General features: G+C 42.7%; 1 long non-coding RNA gene across 1 annotated transcript in view; it reads left to right on the top strand.

The window, feature by feature from the left end:
• The first annotated feature begins 7,339 nt into the window (after nucleotides 1–7,339).
• Nucleotides 7,340–27,923, top strand: part of LOC117595614 — a 57,381-nt gene continuing 36,797 nt past the window's right edge. Inside the window, exon 1 of the long non-coding RNA XR_004576867.1 lies at nucleotides 7,340–7,423. This is a non-coding gene — a long non-coding RNA (uncharacterized LOC117595614). The remainder of the gene's footprint in view (nucleotides 7,424–27,923) is intronic.

Raw genomic sequence — 27,923 nt, 5'->3', positions numbered from 1 at the left:
TGTGTATTATGTGTGTGTGTGTGTGTGTGTGTAAGGCCTGTAAGGTGCATGCATGGGAATGCCTGGAGGCCATCCCCCTGGGAAAACAGTGAACTGGCTAGTAGACTAGAGCAGAGTAGGGAGTGTTTAGTGCCAGCAGCCATTATGGGATAATTACAGCATGCAGCCGTGTCCTCTGGGGAGGCCATCCAAGGCCACTATATACTGTAGCTGCTAATCTAGGACACTGTGTTCAAAGATAAGTGGGCTTACAGTGTGTGTGTTTGTGTGTGAGAAAGAGTGAGAGAGAGAAGACTACAGACAGAGAGGTTTGGTGTGTGTGTCTGTGTGTGTGTGCGCGCGTGTGTGTGTGTGTGTGTGCACATATGTGAGGATGGCTGGAGAGACAGAGAGAGTTTGTATTTGTACACATACGGCCTGGGGCACAGTGAGCTGAGCAGGGCTATAATTTTGGAGCTCGCCTCTGTCCTTGCCTCCTCTCGGCCTGCCTGCCTAGCCCCAGGTAACAGCTCTCAGCCGATAGATCTTAGTCCGCTCTGACTGGAAACGACGGCTAATTTGCAGCAAGTAGTGGAGCACTCTGGGAGCGCTTGAGCAGAGGAGCAGCTGGACTTGTCAGCAGATTAATGTATCAAAGTGATTGACAGGTATTCCTGCCCTCTTTCAGCTCCTCTTCTCCACTTCTACTCACCCTGCTGTCCCAGCTAGGAAGAAACCCATGTATCAACAAACAGCTGGAACAAGCCCTTGCAGCGCTCTCCATTCTCTCCGCTCGTCTCCACACCATTCTTCCATGTATTGGCAGTGACAGCTCACCCCCAGTCAGAGCTAAGCAAGGCTGTTGCTGTGCTGTGGTCTGGGCCCTGGGTGTGGGGAGAGTTTTTCCACTGGCACCACACTCGCTCCATGCTGCTCCTCAGCTATCAGAGACGTGCGTGACACCAGCCCTGCTAATGCTTCCCAGATGCAGGGAGGGAGAGAGGGAGGGAGTTGGGGAGAGGAGGGCCAGGGAAACCGATGGAAGGTGAGGAGAGGAGTGGAGTCTGTTGAAGTAAACAAAAAGAACTCTGACGTGGAGAGAATGGAGGTCATTTCTGTACCGGACTGCAAATGTGTCAGAGGAAAGGACAGATATCCTCTACCATGTTCTCCATTTACTCTCTTCCTGGCTGTTTTCTGTCCGGTCAGTGACCTCAGCACTGGGGAAAGTTTTGTTTAAAGGGTTTGTTTGGGATTCACCCCTGCAGTGTCATTGTGGTAGTGAGGTTACAGAGGCACCTGCTTTGATGTGTATCAGTCTCAGAGGGAATTTATCAGTCCAGTAGGGATGGCAAGGGGTTGGGGTCTGTGGTTTGAACTGGGGTTGGACTGAAGTCTTTGAAGCTCTTCATCTCTAAGCCGAGGGGCGACATTAATGGATGAGCAAAATTGGAGTGACCAGGTGAAAATTACAATCCAGTAAAAAGGTGTGTTTATAATTAGATTGAGGATTTATGCTTTCAACTAAAATTCATTGCTTTTCTTTTCATATATGTGCTGTTTGGATCACAGGCCAGAGGTTGTGCTACATGATATAGTTTGTAATGACCACAAACAATATAATTGCCATCATTCTTTTAATCATACAGAACAAACCATAACATAATTACCTGAAAGTAAAACCAAACATCCAAACCTCAACTGCCTGGTGAGAAATCTGTGTGTACAGAATGTAGTGTTTGTGTATGTTGACGTGTGCGTAGTGCATACACATGCACGTGTTTATTCATGTGTATGTACTTCGGGGTTGGGGGGTATGGAGCGAAAACTGCATTGAAAGAAGTGTCATTCTGCCTGTATTTTCTGTGAGTGGTTTCTGTGTGCAGATAAAAAGTTGAACACTATCAGACCACCATGTGTTATGCCACTCATACATATACACAGAACACGGAGTACAGAGATAAGGGAAACATGTTTTGTTGTCCTTTGATGCATTTGGCATCTGATGCAAAGCTTACATGAGACATTCACTGTTTAGTTGAGGTGTTGCTGTTGCTTTTATCAGTGAAAGCATCACAGTAACACAACACAGAATCTCAACCAAATTGATCTTTTTCACAGGCACACACAAAAACATGCATGTATTGTACACAATTACATGCACGCACATACATGTGTACCACACACACACACACACACACACACACACACACACACACACACACACACACACACAGACACACACACACTCAATCTTCCCAGCAGCAGAAACCAGGCGGATGAAGAGCTTTGTTCTCATCTCTAACAGAGAGCCTTCTTCTCAGAAGGCACATGTTAGAGTTGAAAGCTCAATAGCTCTCTGAAGTGGTACCTTTCATGTAGTGTATTGTACTGATACTGTTACAGTTGGAAGAAAAGCAACTTAAGCCAAAAGACAAACTTCTTTCAAAAGCAATGGATGCCAATCACACCTTAGCAAAGGCTAAATCAAACCTACCAAGAACATCTGATGACAGCAGTGATTAATGTATTTCCAAAAGGAGCAGTTGACGTGTTGGAAATGTCTTAATGGACTGTTTTAAGCAGCAGTTTAGGGCTATCATATAAATGAGAGCTTTGTTGTACAGTAAGTGTGCATATATAGCTCGACTCAGGCTCTGAGGTCAGAGGAACATGTTTGTGCAGGAAACTTATGTTAGCCACATTGTTATAAGTAGAAAATTTAAACAATTGCTTAATCAACATTATTATGTGAGGTTGGTGGACTTGAAAATGCTAAGATAATGACATAATGTGTGAATGTTTCTTCCCCAGCAAATTTTGTTCACAGTAAGCTGAATATATGAAAACTTAAAAAACAGAAAATCATGTTTGACTTTGGAATGCAACACTGTTTCACTGTGTTTAGAGGTTGTACAGTACAACTGCTTGTCTTACAATTACACAACAACAACAAACTCTGCTAACTGCTCATTTAAAAAACCTTCTAGTGACACTCATATGTTTGCACAAAATCTCTCAATTCCATAACCTTTCCCAGAATGCTTTATTGTAGATTGATTTTTATAGTTGTTTATTTTGAATAAATGGTTTTGCATGTACTTTGGTTAATGTATCCTTTGCAAAAACATAGATAACAGAAATGTTTTTAATGAATCCAATATTTTTAGTGTTGGAGGATTTACACTTACGACTGAGATGGCTGATATTATAATTCAAGTAGCTGACCGTTAAAAATTGTGTGGGATGATTATAAGTTTTAATGTTTGGATATCCTTACGCTGGTGCCCATCATTTTGTAAGCCAGCATGATTCAATTTACCAATATAAGGCAAACAACTACAATAGGACTGCGAGTTTGCGCACCATAATAGCATAGAGGTTAATAGAAAGTATGGCAACTGGCTGTCATTAAATTGTGTTGCAATTGTATCTTAATGACTATAATGTTTTACAATGTACTACCAAACAATGTGACATTTACAGTAATGTTGCCGCAGCTGGTAATAGAAGATTTGAGTGTGTGTTTGTGTGTCTGTCTGTGTGTGTGTGTGTGTGTGTGTGTTTGTGCATGTATATGTGTTTAAATGCATGTGTGTGTGTGTCTCTGTGTGTATTTATTTAGGTTTTCTGGCTAGATGAGTCACACATTGTGGTCACATGCTCTGTCATTTAACAGCCTCCTGTAATGACTGTAAGCATTAGAAGCTTATTATCCAAATTGTGCTTTAGTGGTGGGACTGGGCTGGTCTAAGCCCTTTTGACTGTTCCTGTAAAAATATACAACAACAGGGGGAGAACCGCGTGAAAAGCTCAATAATATGATTCAAGAGGAGGCAAAACTTGATCTTCCAGGCAAAACTGCTGTTGTGGGAGGATGTGTGGATGAAACATTAGATCATCAGTTAACTGTTTTTAATTATTTTTTTCACAAAGAATTAAATTATAATTTTAAGTATCAATCATGCTCATTTTTTATTTCTAATTGTGGTGTGTTGCCTTACTCAAATTACTTTGGGTTCTATATAGAGAATTGTTTTGATTAATTTCTGCAAACATTTTTATAAATTCACATTTCAAACCAAATGTTTTTGCATTTCTCGATAGCAGGATGAACATTTTCCCCATGCAGTGAAGTATTAAACACCCATGATGTCATCCATGATGGCATGATGTCATCCACTCTCATGAAAATAAATGAAACTTCATATTATTGGCATACAGGATTGATTTGAAATTGACCTGGAACTTGTCAATTTGGAGAATAAACATTGTGAACTGTACTATGTATTTGTTTTAAGAACTGACTGAAAGTAGGGTGCCACTTGCTGGATCAATCTAAGTACTGATCTGGGACACAGTTTATGTCCCTTCCAATGATCAGACTAGATATCTGTTATCAGAGCTAGGACTTTGTAAATGGTGGGATTGTCAATGTTTTGTCCACATATATTTGATTAAGGAACAGAGGTTGACTAGACTCATCCATCTACAACCCTGTTTCCAAAAGAGTTGGGGCGCTGCGTGAAGTGCAAATAAAGAAATTATAATTTAAACCCTATATTCAATAGAAAATAGTATAAAGACAACATACCAAATGTTGAAATTGAGAAATGTTATTGTTTTTGGAAAAATACATGCCCATTTTGAATTTGATGCCAAAAACACGTTTCAAAAATATTGGGACAGGGGATTTTTTTGCCACTGTGTTACATCTCCTCTGGTTTTAACAATACTCTGTAAGTGTTTGGGAACTGAGGAGACCAATTGCTGTTGTTTTGAAAGTGAAATGTTTTTCCATTCTTGCTTGATATAGGATTTAAGCTGCTCAACAGTTCAGGGCCTCTTGTCTTATTGTCTGCTTCATAATGCGAGAAATGTTTTCAATTGTTGACAGGTCTGGACTGCAGGCATAGATGATGAGATCCCCAAACTCTTTGCAATTTTTAATTTGTACTATTTTCTATTTATTAGCAAGCAAGCTAGCATATTTATTCATACAGCACAATTCACACAGAAGCAATTCAATGTGCTATAAAAAGAAAAATATAAAAATACAGTAGACTAAAAACAAATACTAGAATAAAAACAATAAAACATCATAATAAAACATAGAATAGGTTAATAGAATAAAAAAAAATAAGAAAACATAAGCATGTGAAAAGAGAAGTGTTTTTAACCTGGATTTAAAAATAAGATCTTCTGTTCATTTTTTCCAGTTGTGTGCAGCATACATGCTAAATGCATCTTCGCCATATTTAGTTTGGACTCTGGGCTCTGCTAGCTGACCTGAGTTCATGGATCTAAGAGCCCTGCTCGGTTTAGAATCTTCAAACATATCCGAAATGTATTTGGTGCCTAAACTTTCTGTGATTTAAAGACTAAAAGCACCACTTTAAAATCTATTCTGTAACTGACAGGATTTATGTAGTTATGTGCTCTATACAGTGACACATTGAGTCTAGTGAGCTGGTGTCATACGGTTTGAGAGACATATATATATATATATATGATATATTTGAGTATTATCTGCATAGCTATGGTAGTTAATGTTGTTGTTCTGTAGAATGTAGCATATAGAGATTGAACAGAAGCAATCTGAGAACTGATCCCTGGGGAACTCCGCATATCATAGCCACTCTATCAGATTCATGATTGCCAAAGTAACTCTGGCCATCTAAATAAGATCTGAACTAATAATGCACTGTCCCGGAGAGTCCTACCCAATTATATGGTTTAAATGATTTGCACATCTATGCATTCTGTTTTTATTTTCATTTTACACAGCGTCCCAAATTTTTTTGGAAATGGGGTTATACATCTACATTAGTCTAATATGGAAGACATTTTTCAGATCAATTTCTTGAAAAGATCATGTCAAGATGGTTTGTCCAATCCTTTCATGTTCCAGGAAGTGAATACAAAGTGCATTTGCAAAGTATTAGAAAGGGTCTGAATACTTTCCGAATGCACTGTACAACAATTGATCTTGTTCCACTGGTTATTTACCTTTTTGTCTTCCTCTAGTGTGTCTAAATAGGAAAGTATTCTACTTAATCTGTAACTGGTCACTGTAACTGAATAGATTAAGAAAGTAATCTACCCAGCTCTGCAAGCAATCGCATATGGAAGCATTCGGAGTCTAATAGCAACTGGACTTGTCTTCCAATTAGTCTGGCAGCCAACAGGTTGATGCTTCATCAGCTCTGGAATCAAGAAAGCTAACCATGCAAAGTTAGAGTAGAGTAGAGTAGCCAACTGTTCTCACTAGAAGCCCTCTTTCTCTAGGTTTCAGGTCAGTTCAGTTACAATGATATTCAATTTAGAAAGTACAATTACATTTCAACTCTCTTTCATACTTTGCGATAAGGAATAATTGGACTAGTAGACACCTAGATTAAAAAGCAGTTGTGACATTTAAATATAAAATATAATTTCGTTTTTAAAACACAATTTTATAAAAAGATTACAGAAATTAAAATGTTCTATTCAAATGCGCAACAAGTCACTCTTGCTGTGCCATATGGCAAAACGTATGTCTACACAGTGCTTGGGACTGACCGCTGTAAACCTTAGGCATGCTATTCTTCATAGTGCTTGTGAAAATATTTGGTACAGTTTGCCTTTATAATAAACAATGTATGTAGCCTACAAGATATGGTGGATTGTCTATCCTGTTTTCTGACATTAGTCGGATGTGTCTTACCAGACATATGTCCGGCACATGTTCTGCTCCGAGGACTGGGGGAAAAAATTGTGGCAAAATGATGGCAAATGGTTACTGTACTTTTACCAGTCAAAGCCCAGCTGTGCTCCAGGTTTTTGTGAGGTAAAGTGCAGTAAAAGGAGTGATCCGGCACAAGCTGTTGGACCCAGCATAGACATTATACAGATTGTCCCTGTATCCTGAAATGACCCTGTTGGGTTCATGTTATTGCTGAAGCCTGTCGTGCGTGATCTTGGATCAGATTTCTCCAACCTGTGCCAGCACTTACCCCTCTAGCAACCCAGTTCTGCCGGCTACCACCCTCTGCCCCCATACTCATGAGCCAGTAACCCACTGCACCTACATCAAAAGGTCTCTATCTCTCCCCTGAACAGTGGTTTTGAGTAACAGATTAACAATATAAATATATACAGATAGTTCCTTGTCCTTTTACTTGTAGGAGGGTGTGGAGGAAATACTCTGTTAGGGATGTTATTAAACTCTGTAGTGGTTCATGTGAGAGATGCTAGAATGGGAAAAAGAGCAAGTTCGGCTCTGCTTTCATAAGGAGTTCATTATGATTTAAAACAATAAGGGAAGACTCCATTGAGATTGGCCTGGATGACAGAGTAATCTCCTGTGTTTTCAGACTGGGCCCGGGAGGGCTGATCGGAGACTGGACAGACGCCAAGACATTCAACCTCTCCGCCTGAAATGGGAAGTAAACAAAGAGACAAAGTGAGAAAATGGGTAGAGAAAGAGAAAGAGAGAATGGGAGAAAGAAATTACTAAACCGTGCCAAGGGTAACAAGTGTTATCAGTAGGTTTTTATTTAAGTTACAGTATCTCAAAAAAGTGAGTACACCCCTCACATTTTTTTAAATATTTGATTATATCTTTTCATGTGACAACACTGAAGATATGACACTTGGCTACAATGTGAAGTAGTGAGTGTACAGCTTGTATTACATTGTAAATTTGCTGTCCCCTCAAAATAACACAACACAGAGCCATTCATGTCTAAACCGCTGGCAACAAAAGTGAGTACACCCCTAAACTCCATGCCCCTAAATGTCCAAATAGGGCCCAAAGTGTAATATTTTGTGCGGCCACCATTATTTTCCAGCACTGCCTTCACCCTTTTGTGCATGGAGTTCACCAGAGCTTCACAGGTTGCCACTGGAGTCCTCTTCCTCTCCTCCATGACGACATCACAGAGCTGGTGGATGTAAGAGACCCTGCGCTCCTCCGTTTGAGGATGCCCCACAGATGCTCAGTAGGGTTTAGGTCTGGAGACATGCTTGGCCAGTCCATCACCTTTACCCTCAGCTTCTTTAGCAAGGCAGTGGTCGTCTTGGAGGTGTGTTTGGGGTCATTATCATGTTGGAATACTGCCCTGCGGCACAGTCTCAGAAGGGAGGGGATCATGCTCTGCTTCAGAATGTCACAGTACATGTTGGCATTCATGGTTCCCTCAATGAACTGTAGCTCCCCAGTGCCGGCAGCACTTGTGCAGCCCCAGACCATGACACTCCCACCACCATGCTTGAGTGTAGGCAAGACGCACTTGTGTTTGTACTCCTCACCTGGTTGCCGCCACTCATGCTTGACACCATCTGAACCAAATATGTTTATCTTGGTCTCATCAGACCACAGGACATGGTTCCAGTAATCCATGTCCTTAGTCTGCTTGTCTTCCGCAAACTGTTTGTGGGTTTCCTTGTGCATCATCTTTAGAAGAGGCTTCCTTCTGGGATGACACCCATGCAGACCAATTTGATGCAGTGTGCAGTGTATGGTCTGAGCACTGACAGACTGACCACCCACCCCTTCAACCTCTGCAGCAATGCTGGCAGCACTCATACGTCTATTTCCCAAAGACAACCTCTGGATATGACGCTGAGCACGTGCTCTCAACTTTTTTGGTCGACCATGGCGAGGCCTGTTCTGAGTGGAACCTGTCCTGTTAAACCGCTGTATGGTCTTGGTCACTGTGCTCAGTTTCTGTAGCTCAGTTTCAGGCTTTTGGCAAAAGTCTTATAGTCTTGGCCATCTTTATGTAGAGCAACAATTATTTTTTCAGATCCTCAGAGAGTTCTTGGCCATGAGGTGCGATGTTGAACTTCCAGTGACCAGTATGAGGGAGTGTGAGAGCAATAACACCAAATTTAACAAACCTGAGGCCTTGTAACACTAACAAGTCACATGACACCGGGGAGGGAAAATGTCTAATTGGGCCAAATTTGGACATTTTCACTTCGGGGTGTACTCACTTTTGTTGCCAGCGGTTTAGACATTAATGGCTGTGTTATTTTGAAGGGACAGCAAATGTACACTGTTATACAAGCTGTACACTTACTACTTTACATCGTAGCAAAGTGTCATTTCTTCAGTGTTGTCACATGAAAAGATATAATCAAATATTTGCAAAAATGTGAAGGGTGTACTCACTTTTGTGAGATACTGTATATTATTTAAAGCTAAGAACCACTGTTCAGGTGTTTGTTCATCCCTGTGTGCACTATTCTGTCAGTGCTGATTTCAAAAAAATTTTTTGTGATGTTGGAAATTCAGGTTGAGTTAACTCTGGTTGAGTTAACTTGGCTACCCACCCATTAAGGAGGAATGATGACCAAGATTTTCTGCAAGAAACACACACACACACACACAGTTCACACAGTTTACACAGTCTCTCTACACTGCGTGCACAAGTATGAGGCAAAACGTATTCCTCCAGATTTAAAACACAATGCTCTCAGTCAGTCCAAAATATCATCAAACCTCAAACCTGAATGTTTAAAAAAGGAAAAGATGGTTTTGATCTTTCTCACGGGAATACACAATTATTGGGCAACAATTAGTGTGCAGAATTATTAGGCAACTAAATTACAAAAATAATTTCTCCAACTCGCTTGTTTATTCTCAATTTTTAGAGTCAGTGCAACAAGTAACACAAAATGAAAATTGAATAACATTTCTGGCCTTATATTCAGTGACCGATATAGCCACCCTTCTTTTCAATAACTGACATGAGCTTTCCATCCAGTTAGTTTTTTGATCAGTTCATGATCAACTTTCGCTGAAGCAGCAACCACAGCCTCTCAAATGCTGTTCAGAGAGGTGTATTGTCTTCCCTGACTTTAAATCTCACGTTTGAGAATGGCCCACAAGTTCTCAATAGGATTTAAGTCAGGTAAGGAAGGGGGCCAGGTCATTATTCTAGCATCTTTGAGGCCCTTGCTTGCTAGTGGATTACTTGGATGAATGTTATGGAGCATTGTCCTGCGTAAAGAACATGAACTTCTTGAATGCTGAGGACTTTTTCCTGTACCACTGCTTGAAGAAAGTATCTTCTAGAAAGTCGCAGCAGGTATGGGAGTTGAGTTTCAGTCCATCTTCAACCTGAAAAGCTCAAACTACCTCATCCTTAATGATAGCAGCCCATAGCAGTACCCCCCCTCCACATTGCTGGTGCCTGACTCGAAGTGATGCCCTGTGTCCATTAGTGATCCAGCCACAGGCCCATTCATCTGGTCCATCAAGAGTCACGCTCATTTAATCTGTCCATAAAACCATTGAAAAATCTATACGCTTCAACATGTCAATCTTGTTCAGTGGTGGTCTTCCTTCAGCCTTGTTGACCTTGGCCATGTCTCTGAACACTTGACACCTTTTACTTCTGGACACTCCAGGTAGGCTGCAGTTCTGGAATATGGTGGCACTGGAGGACAATGGGTTCCTGGTAGCCTCATGTTTAATTCTTCTCAAGTCTTTTGCTGTGCATTTCTCCATATATTTTTTTCACCCCAGTTGAATATTCACAACAAAACGTTTGAGTGTCCGGTGGTCACACCTCAATAGTTTAGCTATTTCAACAGTGTTGCATCAGTCTGAAAGGCATTTTACATTTTATGACTTTTCAGTGTTAGTTAAATCAATTTTCTGGCCCATTTTACCTGAGGTCATGAAGCTGCCTAATAATTATGCATACCTTGATATAAGGTGTTATTCACTGTTGCCACACCCTCCCTCATTACACAAATATCACCAGAAAATGATTCAATCCAATGAGGATTCAAGTTTATATGGTTTGGAGTTGGAAAATGTGCATAGAAATAATAATATGATCAGAATACTCACTTGCCTAATAATTTTGCGTGCAGTTTAATTCAGTCTATTCTGGTAAAAAGCCGTAATGATAAACCATGGAGGAGGCGTATTATAGTTTGCTGCCAGATGCTAGATAATGGCTGGATACATGACGAAGGAGTAACATTAATATTGTGAAGAACTCCTGTAAATCATCCACTGTTTGGCTTATTCAATTAGGGCAGCAGATGAAGAAAATAATATAGTATCTGTACTCTCAAAAATATGCCAGTTTAAACTGTGGTTGTTCACTTTGTGAATGAGGTGAATGATTGCCTTCAAGTAGACCCTCATTCATTTTGATTCATGATATTGTAACTTTCCTGAAAAACTAATTGTTCTCATACATCAAAACATATTTGGGGGTAATTCTGTTCTTTGAGTTCGGCAAAGTATTTACATTATGTTCCCCAAATCCTTGTTACAGACTAATCTCTCAGTTGATCTACTGTTCATGTGTACTACCAGAACAACAGTGTGGGGCGGGTTCTAATAAAAGGAACTTTGTGAGTTTCTGTACCTAGCATGTTTCCTTTAGCAGAGGGAGGTAAATGCTAAATGACTGAAATGTAAATTAGGCAGGCATTGGGACCCGACCCAACCCAGCTGTTTATACAAAATCCTTCTTCACAACATATGAGCCAAAGCCATCAGTATACCTTGTTAAGAGGGCACACAGTAACTGGTAATAAAGTTTTGTATGGTAGGGCGGGGCACTGCTAAAGTGTGTTTGCTAAAGGGATGTCCTCACTAAGATGATCCATTATTGGTTAAAATGCTCATTCACTATGCAGACAATTTTGTTTGGTACAAAAACTGCTCAACAGCTTGAGAAGTCCAGTCAATATCACAAAGAGGACAGAAGTATTTTGCTTTAAAAATGTGGATCACGAAAAGTTACTTTTTTTATTTAGTAAAATCCTAGTTGATTGTTCACATGCACAGACCACAACAAGAATATACTATGCAGCAAAATGCTTTGTACCCACTGACTAATTTTCAATTTGTCTACTACTACAGTATAACAACCTATAACTCCCACAAGGGCAGCTGCCCTAACAGATATCTTTCTCTTTCAAGAATTAGAAGTGTGTGGCCTATGAGTGTTCTAAATATCTAAGCCGTTCATGCTCCCAAACATACGGGTAACATTCGGGCACGGTCAGTACCATGAAGGTCCCTTGAGTTTTTCATCCATTGAGTTCATTGATTTCACCTGTCTCGTTTTCACCCCATCACCTCTGTTATGATTTAAGGCAGGCAGGACACGAGGCACAGAGCAAGCGTAGGTTAACATCCTTTTAATAAATTTCTTCCACAAACAAAAATAACAAACGGCGCGGCAAACCACAAACTGAGGCACAACACAACTGGCACAAACAATGATCCACAAAATGTGGAGAAACAACTGAACTTAAATAGGGTCCCCAATTAGAGGCAACACAGCACAGCTGGCTCTAATTGAGGACAACCAAAACCCAAGCATGGAGATGCCTAGAGGCATCCCTACAGTCAGGCCCAGGCTGTGGCCCCCAGGTGCAGAGATGCCTAGAGGCACCCAAGCCAGTACCTGACAACCTCCATATTTAGTCTCCCTAGTTTAATTTTCCTGTCCTTATGTTTTGAGTGTTGTAAAGCCATTCTCTAATAAAGTCTTTGAATTAAAAGCCTTTATTAGTGGTACTCTGTGATTGTGTCATGCTTCTTCATAAAAAGTGACAATAGGACTTGACATGAGTTCCAGCCTAATTGACAACAAGTCAGCAACATGATTGTGCATAAAAAGAGCATCTCCGAGAGAATGAGTCTTTCAGAAGTAAAAATGGGTTCACCACTCTGTGAAAGACTGCGTGGGCAAATTGGGCAAAAGTTTAAGAATAACGTTTCTCAATGTAAAATTGCAAAGTGTTTGGGGATCTCATCATCTATGGTACATAATATCATGATAAAACTCAGAGAATCCGTAGAAATCAGTGTATGCAAGGGACAAGGCCAAAAACAATATTGGATGTCCTGGGATCTTCAGGGCCTCAGGCGGCACTGCATTAAAAACAGACATGATTCTGTAGTGAAAATAACGGTATTGGTTCTGGAACACTTCTGAAAATCGTGGACTGTGAACAGTTGCATCCTCAAGTTAAAACTGTACCATGCAAAGAAGAAACCAGATATAATCAAGATCCAGAAACGCCAACACAATCTCCGGGCCTTAGCTCATTTAAAGGAAAAGGTCATTATTTTTTTTACCTGGGGTCTATTTACAGATTATCCAGCATGATCCTTGTTCATAGAGATTTTTTTTTCCTGTGAAGTATTTCAGTTTAGCGTTTTTATGATTTTTCCTGCAGTCTCCCTCTGGGCTAAATGAAACTGAATGTGGCAATCGATGTAGCGTTATTGATATAGGTCTCTGTATGTTCTCCTGAAAAGATTGGAGTTAACAGCTGGCAACAAGCATCATTTATGGAGATCTTTCAAAATGTTTCATGAATGTGCAGTCCCCTATTTTGTTAATAAAATGAAATCTAGCTAATTGTCTAAAAGACAGGCAGCCATTCCGGAATGTTATCAGTCAGGGAAAATAACTGACATGGCCGTTCCCAACAGTATCAAAATATTGCCAATGCTCTGTAGTAGTAATAATTTCAGTACCTCCCCATAAAATTCATGCCAACTTACAGAATTGAGGGTCCTTTTGGTGCCTCCGGCCTCTGCCTCTCAGTTTACTTTGGGGATGTGGAAGGTTTCAAAACTTGAAAGTCAATGTCATCTGTTGCACACGCTGGAGTCGATTCAGCCTCATCCACGGACACATCAAGGTTAACGTGAGCTACAATTGTGTAAACAAAGCCAGTTACGGATACAGCCTCCTCACAGACAGATTCATCCACACGGGGGCTGAAGAGGAGAGGAACCATCTAGCTTGTTATCAGTGCACAATTCAAAAGTCAACATCTGTGATGGTATGGGGGTGCATTAGTGCACGTGGCATGGGTGACTTACACAGACTTGCATCTGTGAAGGCACCATTAATGCTGAACTATATGCACAAGTTGTGGAGCAACAAATTCTGCCATCCAGACAATGTCTTTTTCAGGGAAGGACTTGCTTATTTCAGTGAGACGACAAAGCAGACCTCAAAATGTTGAGCAGCTTAAATCCCATATCAAGCAAGAATGGGAAATAATTTATCTTTCAAAACTACAGCAATTGGTCTCCTCTGTTCCCAAAGGCTTACAGAGTGCTGAAGAGTAGATGCAACACAATGGGAAACATGCCCCTGTCCCAACTTTTTTGTCCCAAACGTGTTGCTGGCATCCAATTCAAAATACTATTTTCAATTAAATATAAGGATTAAATGATTTGCACATCATTGCATTCTGTTTTTATTTGCATTTTACACAGCGTCCCTACTTTCTCAATGTTGCATCTGTCGTTCAGGCTTCAGTCATGACAATGGGTAACTCACCAGTGGCGTCGTTAGCCCCCGATCATTTATGAACAGCCCCGGATCTTAAATGGAACAAAAATAATAATAATAATAATAAAAAATAGCCCCTGATCTATTCATCTATAATTCCGATTGCTCGTTATGACATTGTAGACGTGTAGGCCGCTAGCGTGTACATCGAAATGTTCCGCATGTACTTTCAAAACCCTGTGGGCTACGACCCGAATGTATTGTAATCCTTGCGATGCCTCTGTAACTCACTGTAAACTTATCTGTGTACAGTGCTGACTACTCCATTTTATGTACTCTTAATCTGTATCTATTTGCACAATACAGAAAAATTACATGAAATATTTTTTGTATATATTTTAATATTTGTATCTAAATGTATTTGGTAGGTACACTTGTTAAAGGTTTGGTAGATTTGAGAGAGACCAGTTGATGGTGGTAGACCATGCATGATGCCCAAGGCCCATGCAAGAACTAGCCATAGTGAACAATGATTGTTGAAACAAACCTTGCAAGTTTATATATAATAGCTTCTGTTAATAAAAAAGCCTCAAAAAAACATCAAGGAGATATCCCTAATTTGCTCCCCCCTTGTGGAGGTTAGCTGAATTACAACCATACCAGTTCAGACATACTCTCCCCTTAATAGTCCACTTGCTATATTCACCTAGACAGTTGGATGACCAACTTAAAAAAAACTTCAGAAACGATATTCCAAATAGTGATTTAGATGGTTCAGTGATTCTCCACACTACTTAATAATGCTTTTTTTCTCTAAGTTTATATATAATAGCTTCTGTTAATAAAAAAGCCTCAAAAAAACATCAAGGAGATATCCCTAATTTGCTCCCCCCTTGTGGAGGTTAGCTGAATTACAACCATACCAGTTCAGACATACACTCTGCATGCGTGTTAGTGACATCAGTGTAGAAGCAGGGTGCAGCTTTTACCATCTCACTTGGACGCCTTAGCTGTGGTCACAAGGTTACTGTCAGTTAACCAAAAAAAGGGGACTAGTAAAAGAAAGTAGTTGTGCTCACTGGCTGCAGTTTTTGTTCTGGCTTTTAGCTAACAACCAAGCTAACTATAATGTTGAAAATATAAAACATAAAAAGAATGTGTAGTAGTTTTTATTTTATTTATTTTTTATCAAATGTAAAATAGGGGGACTTGGTGGAGTTGGAAAAATGTTGGGAACTCCTACATGATAGAACACAATGGCCAGAATCATGCGGTAAAGCAGTCTGGGACAGAAATAACACCATCAATGAAAATTGTATTTTCTATGGAAGGACATGCTCAATAAAGCATCTTCCATGATGCCCATCAAAACCTAATATTTAAATTCATTAAATCATTCATCTTCTTCCGCTTATCCGGGGCCGGGTCACGGGGGCAACAGTCTAAGCAGAGATGCCCAGACATCCCTCTCCCTAGACACTTCCCAGGCCAGCCGGGAGACATAGTCCCTCCAGCGTGTCCTAGGTCTTCTCCGGGGTCTCCTCACGGTGGGACGGGCCCGGAACACCTTCCCGGGAAGGCGTCCAGGCGGCATCCGGAACAGATGCCCAAGCCACCTCAGCTGAACCCTCTCGATGTGGAGGAGCAGGAGCTATACTCTGAGCTCCTCCCGGGTGACCGAGCTTCTCACCCTATCTCTAAGGGATCGCTCAGCCACCCTGCGGAGAAAGCTCATTTTGGCCGCCTGTATCCAGGAGCTTGTCCTTTCGGTCATGACCCAAAGCTCATGACCATAGGTGAGAGTAGGAACGTAGATTGACCGGTAAATCGAGAGCTTCGCCTTGCAGCTCAGCTCTTTCTTCACCACGACAGACTGATACATTGACAGCATTACTGCAGAAGCTGCACCGATCCGTCTGTCAATCTCCCGTTACATCCTTCCCTTACTCGTGAACAAGACCCCTAGATACTTAAACTCCTCCACTTGAGGCAAGAACTCTCCACAAACCTGAAGTGGGCAAGCCACCCTTTTCCGACTCAGGACCATGGCCTCGGATTTGGAGGTACTGATTTTCATCCCAACCGCTTCACACTCGGCTTCAAACCTTCCCAGTGCATGCTGAAGGTCCTGGTTTGAAGGGGCCAACACGACAACATAATCCGCAAAGAGCAGAGACAAAATCGTGTGGTCCCCAAACCTGACACCCTCCGGCCCCTGGCTGCGCCTAGAAATTCTGTCCATAAAAATTACAAACAGAACCGGCGACAAAGGGCAGCCCTGCTGGAGTCCAACATGCACGGGGAACATGTCTGACTTACTGCCGGAAATGCGAACCAAGCTCCTGCTTCGGTCGTACAGGGACCTGACAGCCCTTAGCAAAGGACCCATACTCCCGAAGCACCCTCCACAGGATGCAACGAGGGACACAGTCGAATGCCTTCTCCAAATCCACAAAACACATGTGGATTGGTTGGGCAAACTCCCATGAACCCTCCATCACCCTGTAGAGGGTATAGAGCTTGTCCAGTGTTCCACGGCCCGGACGAAAACCACACTGTTCCTCCTGAATCCGAGGTTCTACTATCGGCCGTATTCTCCTCTCCAGAACCCTGGCATAGACTTTCCCGGGGAGGCTGAGAAGTGTGATCCTCCTGTAGTTGGAACACACCCTCCGGTCCCCCTTCTTAAAAAGAGGGACCACCACCCCGGTCTGCCATCCCAGAGGCACTCTCCCCGACTGCCACGCGATGCTGCAGAGGCTTGTCAACCAAGACAGCCACACAACATCCAGAGACTTGAGGTACTCAGGGGGAATCTCATCCACCCCCGGTGCCTTGCCCCCAAGGAGTTTCTTGACTACCTCAGTGACTTCAGCCTGGGTGATGGACGAGTCCAGCCCTCAGCCTCTGTTTCCTCAATGGAAGACGTGACGGCGGAATTGAGGAGATCCTTGAAGTACTCCTTCCACCGCCCGACGACATCCCCAGTTGAGGTCAACAGCTGCCCACCTCCACTGTAAACAATGTTGGTAGGGCACTGTTTCCCTCTCCTGAGGCGCTGGACAGTTTGCCAGAATCTCTTCGAGGCCAGCCGATAGTCCTTCTCCATGGCCTCACCGAACTCCTCCTAGGCCCGAGTTTTTGCCTCCACAACCACCCGGGCTGCAGTCCGCTTGGCCTGCCGGTACCCTTCAGTTGCCTCAAGAGTCCCACAAGCCAACCAGGCCTGATAGGACTCCTTCGGCTTGACGGCATCCCTTACTTCTGGTGTCCACCACCGGGTTCGGGGATTGCCGCCTCAACAGGCACCGGAGACCTTACGGCCACAGCTCTGGGCGGCCGCTTCGACAATGGAGGTGGAGAACATGGTCCACTCGGACTCAATATCTCCAGCCTCCCTCGGGATCCTGTCGAAGCTCTGCCAGAGGTGGGAGTTAAAGATCTCTCTGACAGGAGACTCGGCCAGACGTTCCCAGCAGACCCTTACTGTGCGCTTAGGTCTGCCGAGTCTGTCCAGCTTCCTCCCCTGCCATCGGATCCAACTCACCACCAGGTGGTGATCAGTTGACAGCTCCGCCCCTCTCTTTACCCGAGTGTCTAAGACATACGGCCGCAGGTCAGATGAAACGACAACAAAGTCGATCATCGACCTACTGCCTAGGGTGTCCTGGTGCCACGTGCACTGGACACCCAATGGACACCCTTATGCTTGAACATGGTGTTCGTTATGGACAAACTGTGACTAGCACAGAAGTCCAATAACTGAACACCGCTCGGGTTCAGATCAGGGGGGCCGTTCCTCCCAATCACGGCCCTCCAGGTGTCACTGTCGTTGCCCACGTGGGCGTTGAAGTCCCCCAGTAGAATGATGGAGTCCCCAGTCGGAGCACTTTCCAGCACCCCTCCCAGAGACTCCAAGAAGGTCGGGTACTCTGCACTGCCGTTTGGCCCGTAGGCCCAAACAACAGTGAGAGACCTATCCCGACCCGTAGGCGCAGGGAAATGACCCTCTCGTTCACCGGGGTAAACTCCAAGACATGGCGGCAGAGCTGGCGGGCTATAAGCAAACTCACACCAGCCCGCCGCCTCTCACCATGGGCAACTCTAGAGTGGTGAAGAGTCCATCCTCTCTCAAGGAGTGTGGTTCCAGAGCCCAAGCCGTGTGTAGAGGTGATCCCGACTATCTCTAGTCGGAACCTCTCAACCTCACGCACAATCTCAGGCTCCTTCCCCGCCAGCAAGGTGACGTTCCACGTCCCTAGAACTAGTTTCCGTGTCCAGGGATTGGGTTGTCTAGGCCCCCGCCTTCGACTGCCGCCCGATCCTCTACGCACCGACCCCTTATGGTCGCTCCTTCGGGCTGAGCCCGGCCGGACCCCGTGGGGAAAGGCCCGGCCACCAGGCGCTCGCATACAAGCCCCAACCCTGGGCCTGGCTCCAGGGATGGGCCCCGGCTGCGCCATACCGGGCGATGTCACGGTCCTCAAAATGGTTTCCATCATTAAAGGGTTTTTGAACCGCTCTTAGTCTGACTCGTCGCCCAGGACCTGTTTGCCTTGGGAGACCCTACCAGGGGCATATAGCCCCAGACAACATAGCTCCTAGGGTCACTCGGGTACTCAAACCCCTCCACCACATTAAGGTGGCAGTTCATGGAGGAGCTAATATTTAAATATTATTGAAAATCCATCTAAGCCTATTTTTACCAGACTCTAATAGCTCCAATTAAGAAAGTAAACATTTGTAGTTGAATACATAACTTTTATAAATGGTGGGGATGTAAAAAAGTGTTGATGATAAAATAGGCTCATAGACCCAAAATGTTTGGGACTCAACGCCATACATTACACAATGTCACGATGAGTACCACATCCTTATGCAAGGATATGGGGGAAGGCTTGGGTATGCAAGAACGTATTACTCTTTTCCATCACTAGGGCTGTACAATTTGTTGGCCAAAAATTGCGTTACGATTATGAATTGCGGTTGTTGAAACAGCGTAGATAATGTAACATCTAAAAACAGATCACAGAAATCATAGCCTACATGTGGTGCTGACTGATTGAAAAAACTAATGGCTTTTGAAACTTGTAACACATATTACCAATTTCATGATACAGCCTGTGCCTAAAACATTCTCACAGTGATATAGATTTATTCAACTCTGTCTGTTGCTCTCTACCACAGGCGTAACCACAATGTGACATGATATGCACACACAGACCATCACACATACAGACCCACCCACACACACACACACACACACACACACACACACATTCAATGTGTTTCTCTATGACTTGCCTTATGCTCTCATCCAACTGCCCAAGTCCTTCAGTAGTATCATGTTCTTGTTCTTTTTATGCCCACCATCATATATATTTTTTTTCTGCTGCTCATCAATGAATTCAAGTGTGTCAGTTCAAGTGACAGTCATAAATATCTAAGTCATCATACCCATGATCTTTGTTTCATTTGTTAACAATAGCTTTTTCCTGAACTCTGTTGAGTGTTCAGTATTTAAGAAGTTTTTGCATCTTGCAGTCTGACACATCCACGCCTAACTCCTGGAGATTGATCGGTCTGACACTTTTTCTTAATTATGTTGAGAACTCTTTGGTCTTCCACAAGACTTCTTCCTTGGCCTGCCAGGCCATTTTTGATTGCTTAGCCCACCAGTACTTTCCTTCATTTGAATGATTTTAATACTGTTGTTTTCGGTAAGCCTATAGTTCTGATTATGTTTCAGATGGTTTTCTTGACTGTCAATGACATTTGGTCCTGATGTTGAGAGACAGCAAGATCTTTCTCGATTGCTAAGGTGCTATTTATGAAACAGGAGTCCAGGTGATCACCAAGATAATCAAATCTAACGACTACAACAATATGTTTTTCCAAACTGTAATTCAATTTTCATTGCTTTCACAAAATGCAAATGCTATGAAAATTTTTGGAAAACTGTAAACAGGAACTCTGTGGTGAGTGATGCAACAGATGATAGGCAATTCTTACGTGCTATGTGCTTTTTTTCTGTGAGTTTGCGTAGCCTACCACTTCGTGGCTGGGCTGTTGTTGCTCCTAGATGAATCCACTTCACAATATAGCACTTACAGTCGACCGGGGCAGATCTAGTAGCGTGAATTTCACGAACTGATTTGTGCCAAAGGTGGCATCCTATGACCATACTGCATTTAAAGTAACTGAACTCTTGAGTACGACCCATTGTTTTCGGTAAGCCTATAGTTCTGATTATGTTTCAGATGGTTTTCTTGACTGTCAATGACACCTATTTGGTCCTGATGTTGAGAGACAGCAAGATCTTTCTCGATTGCTAAGGTGCTATTTATGAAACAGGAGTCCAGAATCGAGAAAAACTGAGTCCAGTACAGAATTCTGTCTGAATGGAATGAGAGAACCGAAAGCAGGCATCAGTGATAAGATGGCGAGTGATGGCACAGTGTGGCCTGGTCCTCCTACACACTCTGTTAAATTCAGAAAGGCAGGGAGAGAGGGCTGCACAGGATATCCTGTTCTGCATCTTCAACTTCAAATCTATGAAATTACAATGGATAGCTTCAAGCTAAAGAGTAAAGCCATTGTTAATGGAACATACTCTCACTAAAAAGGAGTGGGTAAACAAGAGTGATTTAAATGAAGGTAGTTGTGCTCACTCGCTGCAGTTTGTGCAATGGCCTTTTAATAACTGTGCTGAATCACTCCCCTCGGGGCGTGGGGCTAGCTGGACCTGTGTTCAGGTCTGCAGAGAGCTAGGGCTATTAACTTCACCATTTTAAAATCTGTACCAAAATGCTGACCTCTGCAATCGCGGGGCTGAGGATCACATGGGGTCGAGGCTGCCACTCAACCACTGTGAAACGAAAGAAGCCTGGGTTGAGCATGTGCATGCATGGAAGGAGGGGGAGAAGAAAAAGAACAAAAGACCTTCAGCAGATGGCAGTTTTGTCAATGTTGACTCGGTTTATACTTTAATTCAATAAGTGCATACACAAGTCAGTTGAAAAGTTGGTGCAACTAGTTGTCATGGCTGATGTAACAGCAGGAGCATCTTTCAACCAAATCCAATATGCTTTAGCTTATAACAAGCAGCCTACCATTAAAACACATACATTCAACATGGATTTGTAGATTTCTTGTGCTGAAAGTAATGTTTTCTTTCGCTTGGTTGGTCAGGCCATTAAGCTAATGCCAGGCAGGATGTATTTTTTTACTGCCTTGGTGACAGTTCCACTCAACAACCTTACTGACGCATATCTGTAACATTCTAATACAGTTAGGTATCTATAACCAGAACTCATCCCTTCACCCAGGTGATCCAACAGTCCTACAATCCAACAGTCATTTGTGCCCCATTTTAGGAGCAAACATTTCTCTAATTCAAACTGACTGCTGTATATTCTTCAACTTTATGAGAAGTTAGGTCCACAAAGTACTGCACATTATCATGGTTTACAGGACATCATAAAGTAAGTCTGCGATGGTTGAGACTGTTGGTTGTATGGATGTCAAGTTCAGACCAAGTTAAAGCTGAAGTTAAAACTGAAGAATAACACACCAAATTCATCCTCATAGACCATGTTGATTTGTTCTGGAGGCTCACAGCATCATTAAAAACTCCCATGTGGCTCAATAATCAGTCAAGACAGAAGTCACACAGCAGGACACTTGAAAGCAGACTAGGGACACACCCTGTTGTAATTTTACCAGTATGACCTGCATTCTGCCCTTTGAACTTTCTGTCTTGGCATTCACACAAGAGGCTGACTGTCACAGGAACAGGAAAGGGCCTTCCCTAAACTGTTGCCACAAAGTTGGAAGCACCCAATTGTCTAGAATGTCTTTGACCCCTCGCTGGGACTAAGGGGCCTAGCCCAAACCCTGAAACACAGCCCCAGACCAATATCCCTCCTCCACCAACTTTACAGTAGGCACTATGCATTCCAGTAGGTAGCGTTCTTCTGGCGTCTGCCACACCCAGATTCATTCATCAGACTGCCAGACAGTGAAGCAAGATTTATCACCCCAGAGAACACATTTCCATTGCTTCAGAGTCCAGTGGCACCTCTCCAGTCGATGCTTGTCATTGGGCCTTTTAATGTGAAGCTTGTGAACAGCTGCTCGGCTATGGCAACCCATTTCATGAAGCTCTTGCAATTTGGAACTCTGTGGTGAGTGATGCAACAGATGATAGGCAATTTTTACGTGCTATGTGCTTCAGCACTCTGCTCTGTGAGTTTGCGTAGCCTACCACTTCGTGGCTGGGCTGTTGTTGCTCCTAGATGAATCCACTTCACAATATAGCACTTACAGTCGACCGGGGCAGATCTAGTAGCGTGAATTTCACGAACTGATTTGTGGCAAAGGTGGCATCCTATGACCATACTGCATTTAAAGTAACTGAATCCTTGAGTACGACCCATTGTACTGTCAGTGTTTGTGTAAGGAGATTTCATGGCTATGTTCTGGATTTTATGCACCTGTGAACATTGGGTGTGGCTGAAACACCTGAACTCAATAATTACTTCGGGTATCCACATAGTTTTGGCCATATAGTGTACATTTACTCTACCATTCAAAGGTTTGGGGCCACTTAGAAATGTCCTTGTTTTTTTATGCAAACATAAATTAAAGGAGTTTGAATTTAGAATATAGCAAAATTAATAGGAAATATAGTAATCGACAAGGTTCGATTTTAATTCTTTTAATTGAAATACCAATTGTGTCTTTCAAACTTTGCTTTTGTCAAATAATCCTCCACGTGCAGCAACTAAAGCATTGCAGACCTTTGGCATTCTAGTTGTCAATTTGTTGAGGTAATCTGAAGAGATTTCACACCAAGCTTCCTGAAGCACCTCCCACAAGTTGAATTGGCTTGATGGGCACTTTTTATTTACCATAGGGTCAAGCTGCTTCCACAAAAGCTCAGTAGGGTTGATATGACTGTGCTGGCCACACCATTATAGACAGAATACCAGCTGACTTATTTTTCCCTAAATTGTTGTTGCATAGTTTGGAGCTGTGCTTTTGGTCATTGACCCCTTTGGGTATTGTGCCATTGGCTCCAATCAAATGCCATCCACAGGGTATGGCATGGCATTGCAAAATCTAGTGATAGCCTTCCCACTTTAAGATCCATTTTTACATGTACAAATATCCCACTTCACCTCCACCAAAGCACCCCCAGAACATCACATTGCCTCCACCATGCTTGCCAGATGGTCTCAAGCACTCCTCCAACATCTTTTAATTTGGTTTGCGTCTCACAAATGTTCTTCATTGTGATCCGTCATTTTGAGCCTATCATCAAACTCACAATTGCTGATGCTCCAAGTACTCAACAAGTCTAAAGAAGGCCAGTTATATTGCTTATTTAATCAGCACAAGAGTTTTCAGCTGTGCTTACATAATTGAAGAAGGGTTTTCTAATGATCCATTAGCCTTTTAAAATGATTAACTTGGATAAGCAAACACAACGTGCCATTGTTACACAGGACTGATGGTTGCTGATAATGCGCCTCTGTAGGCCTATGTAGATATTCTATAAAAAATCATCCCTTTCCAGCTACAATAGTCATTTACCATATTAACAATGTCTACACTGTATTTCTGATCAATCTGGTGTCATTTTAATGGACATAAAATGTGCTTTTCCGTTCAAAAACAAGGACATTCCTAAGTGACCCCAAACGTCTGAACGGTAGTGTCTATCAGTTGTGTTTTAATTCACCTTTCCTTTTGTTTCTGCTTGCTGATGAAAAGTCTAGATACCTATGAGCAGGAATTTGATTTTGTTGATACCGATTAATACATCTTATGCATAATCCTCCACATAGTAAATCAATAATTATTATCATAAATGATAGACATTTCAGGCCTCCAAGTGGCGCAATGGTGTAAGCCAGTGCCTTGCAGTACAACTGTGTCATGCAACCAGGATTTAGAATACCTGTCTCAGCATTCTGGCAAAAAATGGGATGTAAGACCAAGCTGATTAGATGTAGGACAGGGCTGCATTGTCTTGTCATGCCCAAGCGACTCCCTGCAGTAGATCACATTGCCTGTAAACTTAGTCGTGGTTTTTGGCTAGGGAATGCACTCACCTCCAGCATGCGTGATAGCATGAACCTCCTGATCGAGTGAGATGTGTGATTAGTAGCAACAGCTTAGTGTTTCCATTGATCTTCTGCTAATACATTTAACAAAAGTTCCAGAATAATGTTTTGAGAAGACTGGGAGAAACAGCATCTACCAGGCTAGATGCAATACATGCCTTAAGAGTGTAATTCTTTTACATTTACAATGAGTGTAAGAAGGGCCTGATGGCAGTCAGGCAAGTTGACAGACTGAAGAGAACCCAATGAGAATACAATGTAAGAGGCCTCCATAATCCCTTTAGTGAAACTGAAATAACAAGTCACAAGCACTATTTTTAGAGCGATAGCTACATTGGAAAACAGGATATCACAAAGTTGTTTGTGTGTGCGTGCATGCATGAGTGTGTGTGTGTCTGCATGTATGGTTGTCTTGAGAGAGAGATATGTGAATATTTGTGGTGAATACAAGCCTATTGTTGACCTTTGGGTACCATGAAAAAGTAGCTACGTGCAAAGCAATTAATATGCAACATTTTCACATGGGTGTTCGTGTGGAGGGGGTGTCATCACAACAATCTTGAAGGTTATGAGGTTGAGTTTGTGGTCACACATGACCCTTCTAGTTTCAGTCACACTGCACATCTCAAGCTCATATTAACATACACTGATAAACACTTCCACTTTGTTCCAGACCTACCTCGTCAACTCCCTTCTCTTCATCTCTCCTCTCTTCACATTTCTCTCATGTTTCTTGATCCGCCTTTCCTCTCTCTGTACATCTCCTCTTGCTCTTCATCTCTCCCCTCTCCCATCCTTCCATTTCTCCATTCGTCTCCCCATCTCTCCCCCTTCTTCCTCCTCTCTCTCCTCTCTCTGGGACAATGACAGAGTTGTTATTATTCTTGGCCCGGGGCCCACTCTTAACTCCCAGTACACCCTAGCTGATTTTTTTTGGCTGCTCTGGGTTTAAGTCTTACCTCTGTGGATCATGTTACTGCTCGTATTCCAGTTCAAGTCCCTGCTGAGAGAAGTACAGCTGCTAGCCTCCTCAGATTAGCTGTAACACATTCGATTTATTATGTACACTATTAATGATCACAGATCTGTAAATACAGAATTGGAAAACCATAGCAGACACAAAGACATTGTAACTAGCCTCCTCCCAAACCAACACAACTCTTTGCTCGCACACTTACTCATACACACACACACATGTACATACACGCACCTGTCCCACATGTGTGTTTATTTTTAGCGAACAGCAAAAACAGCTGTTTGCCATTACTCGTATCAGCATGTGAGCTCTCTCACTCCTCCTTTGGCTCAGTGTTATTGTTTCTGAGCCACTGAGTCCTAATTCAGTGTGTATGATTAACTGGGTCGTGGCCATTTTCACCATACATTAGTCAGGAACTCTGAAGACTCTTTCTTAAGTCAATATCATCTTCCACTATTATCCTTCTCTTGGATAAACGTTTATTTCCTGAGTTCAGCTTTGAGTGAAACCAGTACTGTGTTTGTTTTTATGAATCCTTTACAGCCTCTATCAGAAATGCCCTTTCAGCTAACACATAGCAAGCATCTGAAAGTGAGAGTAGTGTGTGGGTGGAGGTGTGTGCTGCTGCAAAGATTAACCAGCCAGCCTATCAACAGCACTCACAACATGGTTCTTTATTCAACTGTCAAACCTGTCAGATTATCTCCCCCAAAGTCAGTGGTCAAGGAGCATCCTGGCTAACACCTACTGTAATGCTGCATGAAGCTGTGAAAGCATGTTTGACTGTCTAATTGAAGCTTATATCATGTCAGAGATCAAGCCGGGGTTGGCCGGTCCCAGTGGCAGCATGCAGCAGGGCTTTATTACCTTTAATTTGCAAGACATTAATGGCTTCCCTCTGGCCAGTGGCATAAACATCTAGTTTGTGTTTTATATGGGGTCATTATCCCAATCGCGTGATTACCTCAGACTCACTGGGGCTCCGCTCCCTCCCACCCTCATCCTCCCCACCTCCCGCCTGCCCTCCCCACCTCTCGCCCGACGGCCCGCCCTCTAAACTCCCTCCCTCCACAAGTAATGAGGGTCTGAGTCAGTGGAGAGGGAGGAGACATCAGCTTGTTTAGTTTAACTCTTCAGATGAGCCTGAGAAATACAGCACAGTAATTATTTTTTGTAAAATAACCAAGTCTGTCCACGTCCTTAAAGATAGTGAACAGTAGTTGTGATATGCACAAGCTTTATCAAACCTTTTTTTTTTTTTTTGCTCCAAGCATTAATCCAAATGAACAACATAACATAGGATCCAGCCCATGTCAAACTGAAGACTGTTTCCAAGTTGAGAATGATACTTAAATGCATCAGAGACCATAACTGTGTGGAGGGTTTGAAGAGTGTTATCTACTAAGTAATATGTCCCCTCTTCTGAGGCCCTGTGGGTCCTGTGGAAGCTTCCAGAAACAGGGCTGGGAGTTGTGTATTTAAAACTAGGCTACTGGATTACTACTCTGTGTAGGGGATTTGCAAGCTTGCTCTACTCTAGGTCATGTCATTAACCCTTTATTGATAGACCTCAGAGGTTTAACCCCAAGGCATCAACAGAGTACCAAACAGCCACTCTGTAACTTAACAATAAGGCTCGAGCCGAGTGTGCTGAGTGTCAACACATAATTGTTTAGACTATTTTTTCAGTTTTGTAACTTAATCCATCCATACATTAATGTCTAAGGTTGGTCACTCCTGGAGCTGCATCAGGGGTCATGCTGATGAGAATTTACAGTGGTGATCCACTTTGGGTTTAATACAAACATCATTATCTTAGCAACAACATTAACGAAGCTCCTCTTGAGAGTGTGTTGCATTGGCCAGGCAATTTTAGCGCCCTGAAACCTCACGCGCTTGATTGAGAGCGTGAGGTTTTAGGGTGTGAGAACCACGTGAGCCAAGTTATTGGAGGACACAAACAGACAGACGGAAAGAAAGAAAGAAAGAAAGAAAGAGAGAGAGTCTCTTGTTTCTCGTTCTCAGAGGTCCAGCTGCTACATGCAGCTTTCATTATTCAAATGCTTCAGCCTGCCATCTAATTAATACTCCCACAAGCCTGGAGACTCAAACTGAGAGAGATCTAAATGACTGACTGACCGTGCTGTCTGCCTTCTCTACAAAAACATGGAGCTGCCATTCTAATACTGGTTTACCATCACCAGAGTGATTTCAATTAGATATGGTGTAGCGATTTCCACAGACTTTATAACCAAGTGATTTGGTGTCAGAGGGGGAGGAGGGGTGGATGAAACAGTATCAAATGATAAGGCGTGATAACAGTCTATGCAACAACCCATCCTTTTAGGCAGCTCTTTGTATTTACTCCACAGACCGTCAGGGTGCACTCATAAAGCAACAGAATAATCAGGGCAGATTATTTTCCTTAGGGGTATGTGACTAAGCATATATAATCAAAAACCCTTTCACTCTGTATACAAACAAGCTATTTAAAGGCTAGAGAGAAGAAACATGAAATACAAGTCAAAAGTTGGGTCAGCAGAGGTCACTGCCTAGCTG

Source organism: Esox lucius, chromosome 15, assembly GCF_011004845.1.
Source record: "Esox lucius isolate fEsoLuc1 chromosome 15, fEsoLuc1.pri, whole genome shotgun sequence".
In the NCBI taxonomy this organism is placed as follows: Eukaryota; Metazoa; Chordata; class Actinopteri; order Esociformes; family Esocidae; genus Esox; species Esox lucius.
Note: the sequence above shows the minus strand (reverse complement) of the source record. Positions and strands in the feature narration are given on the sequence as shown.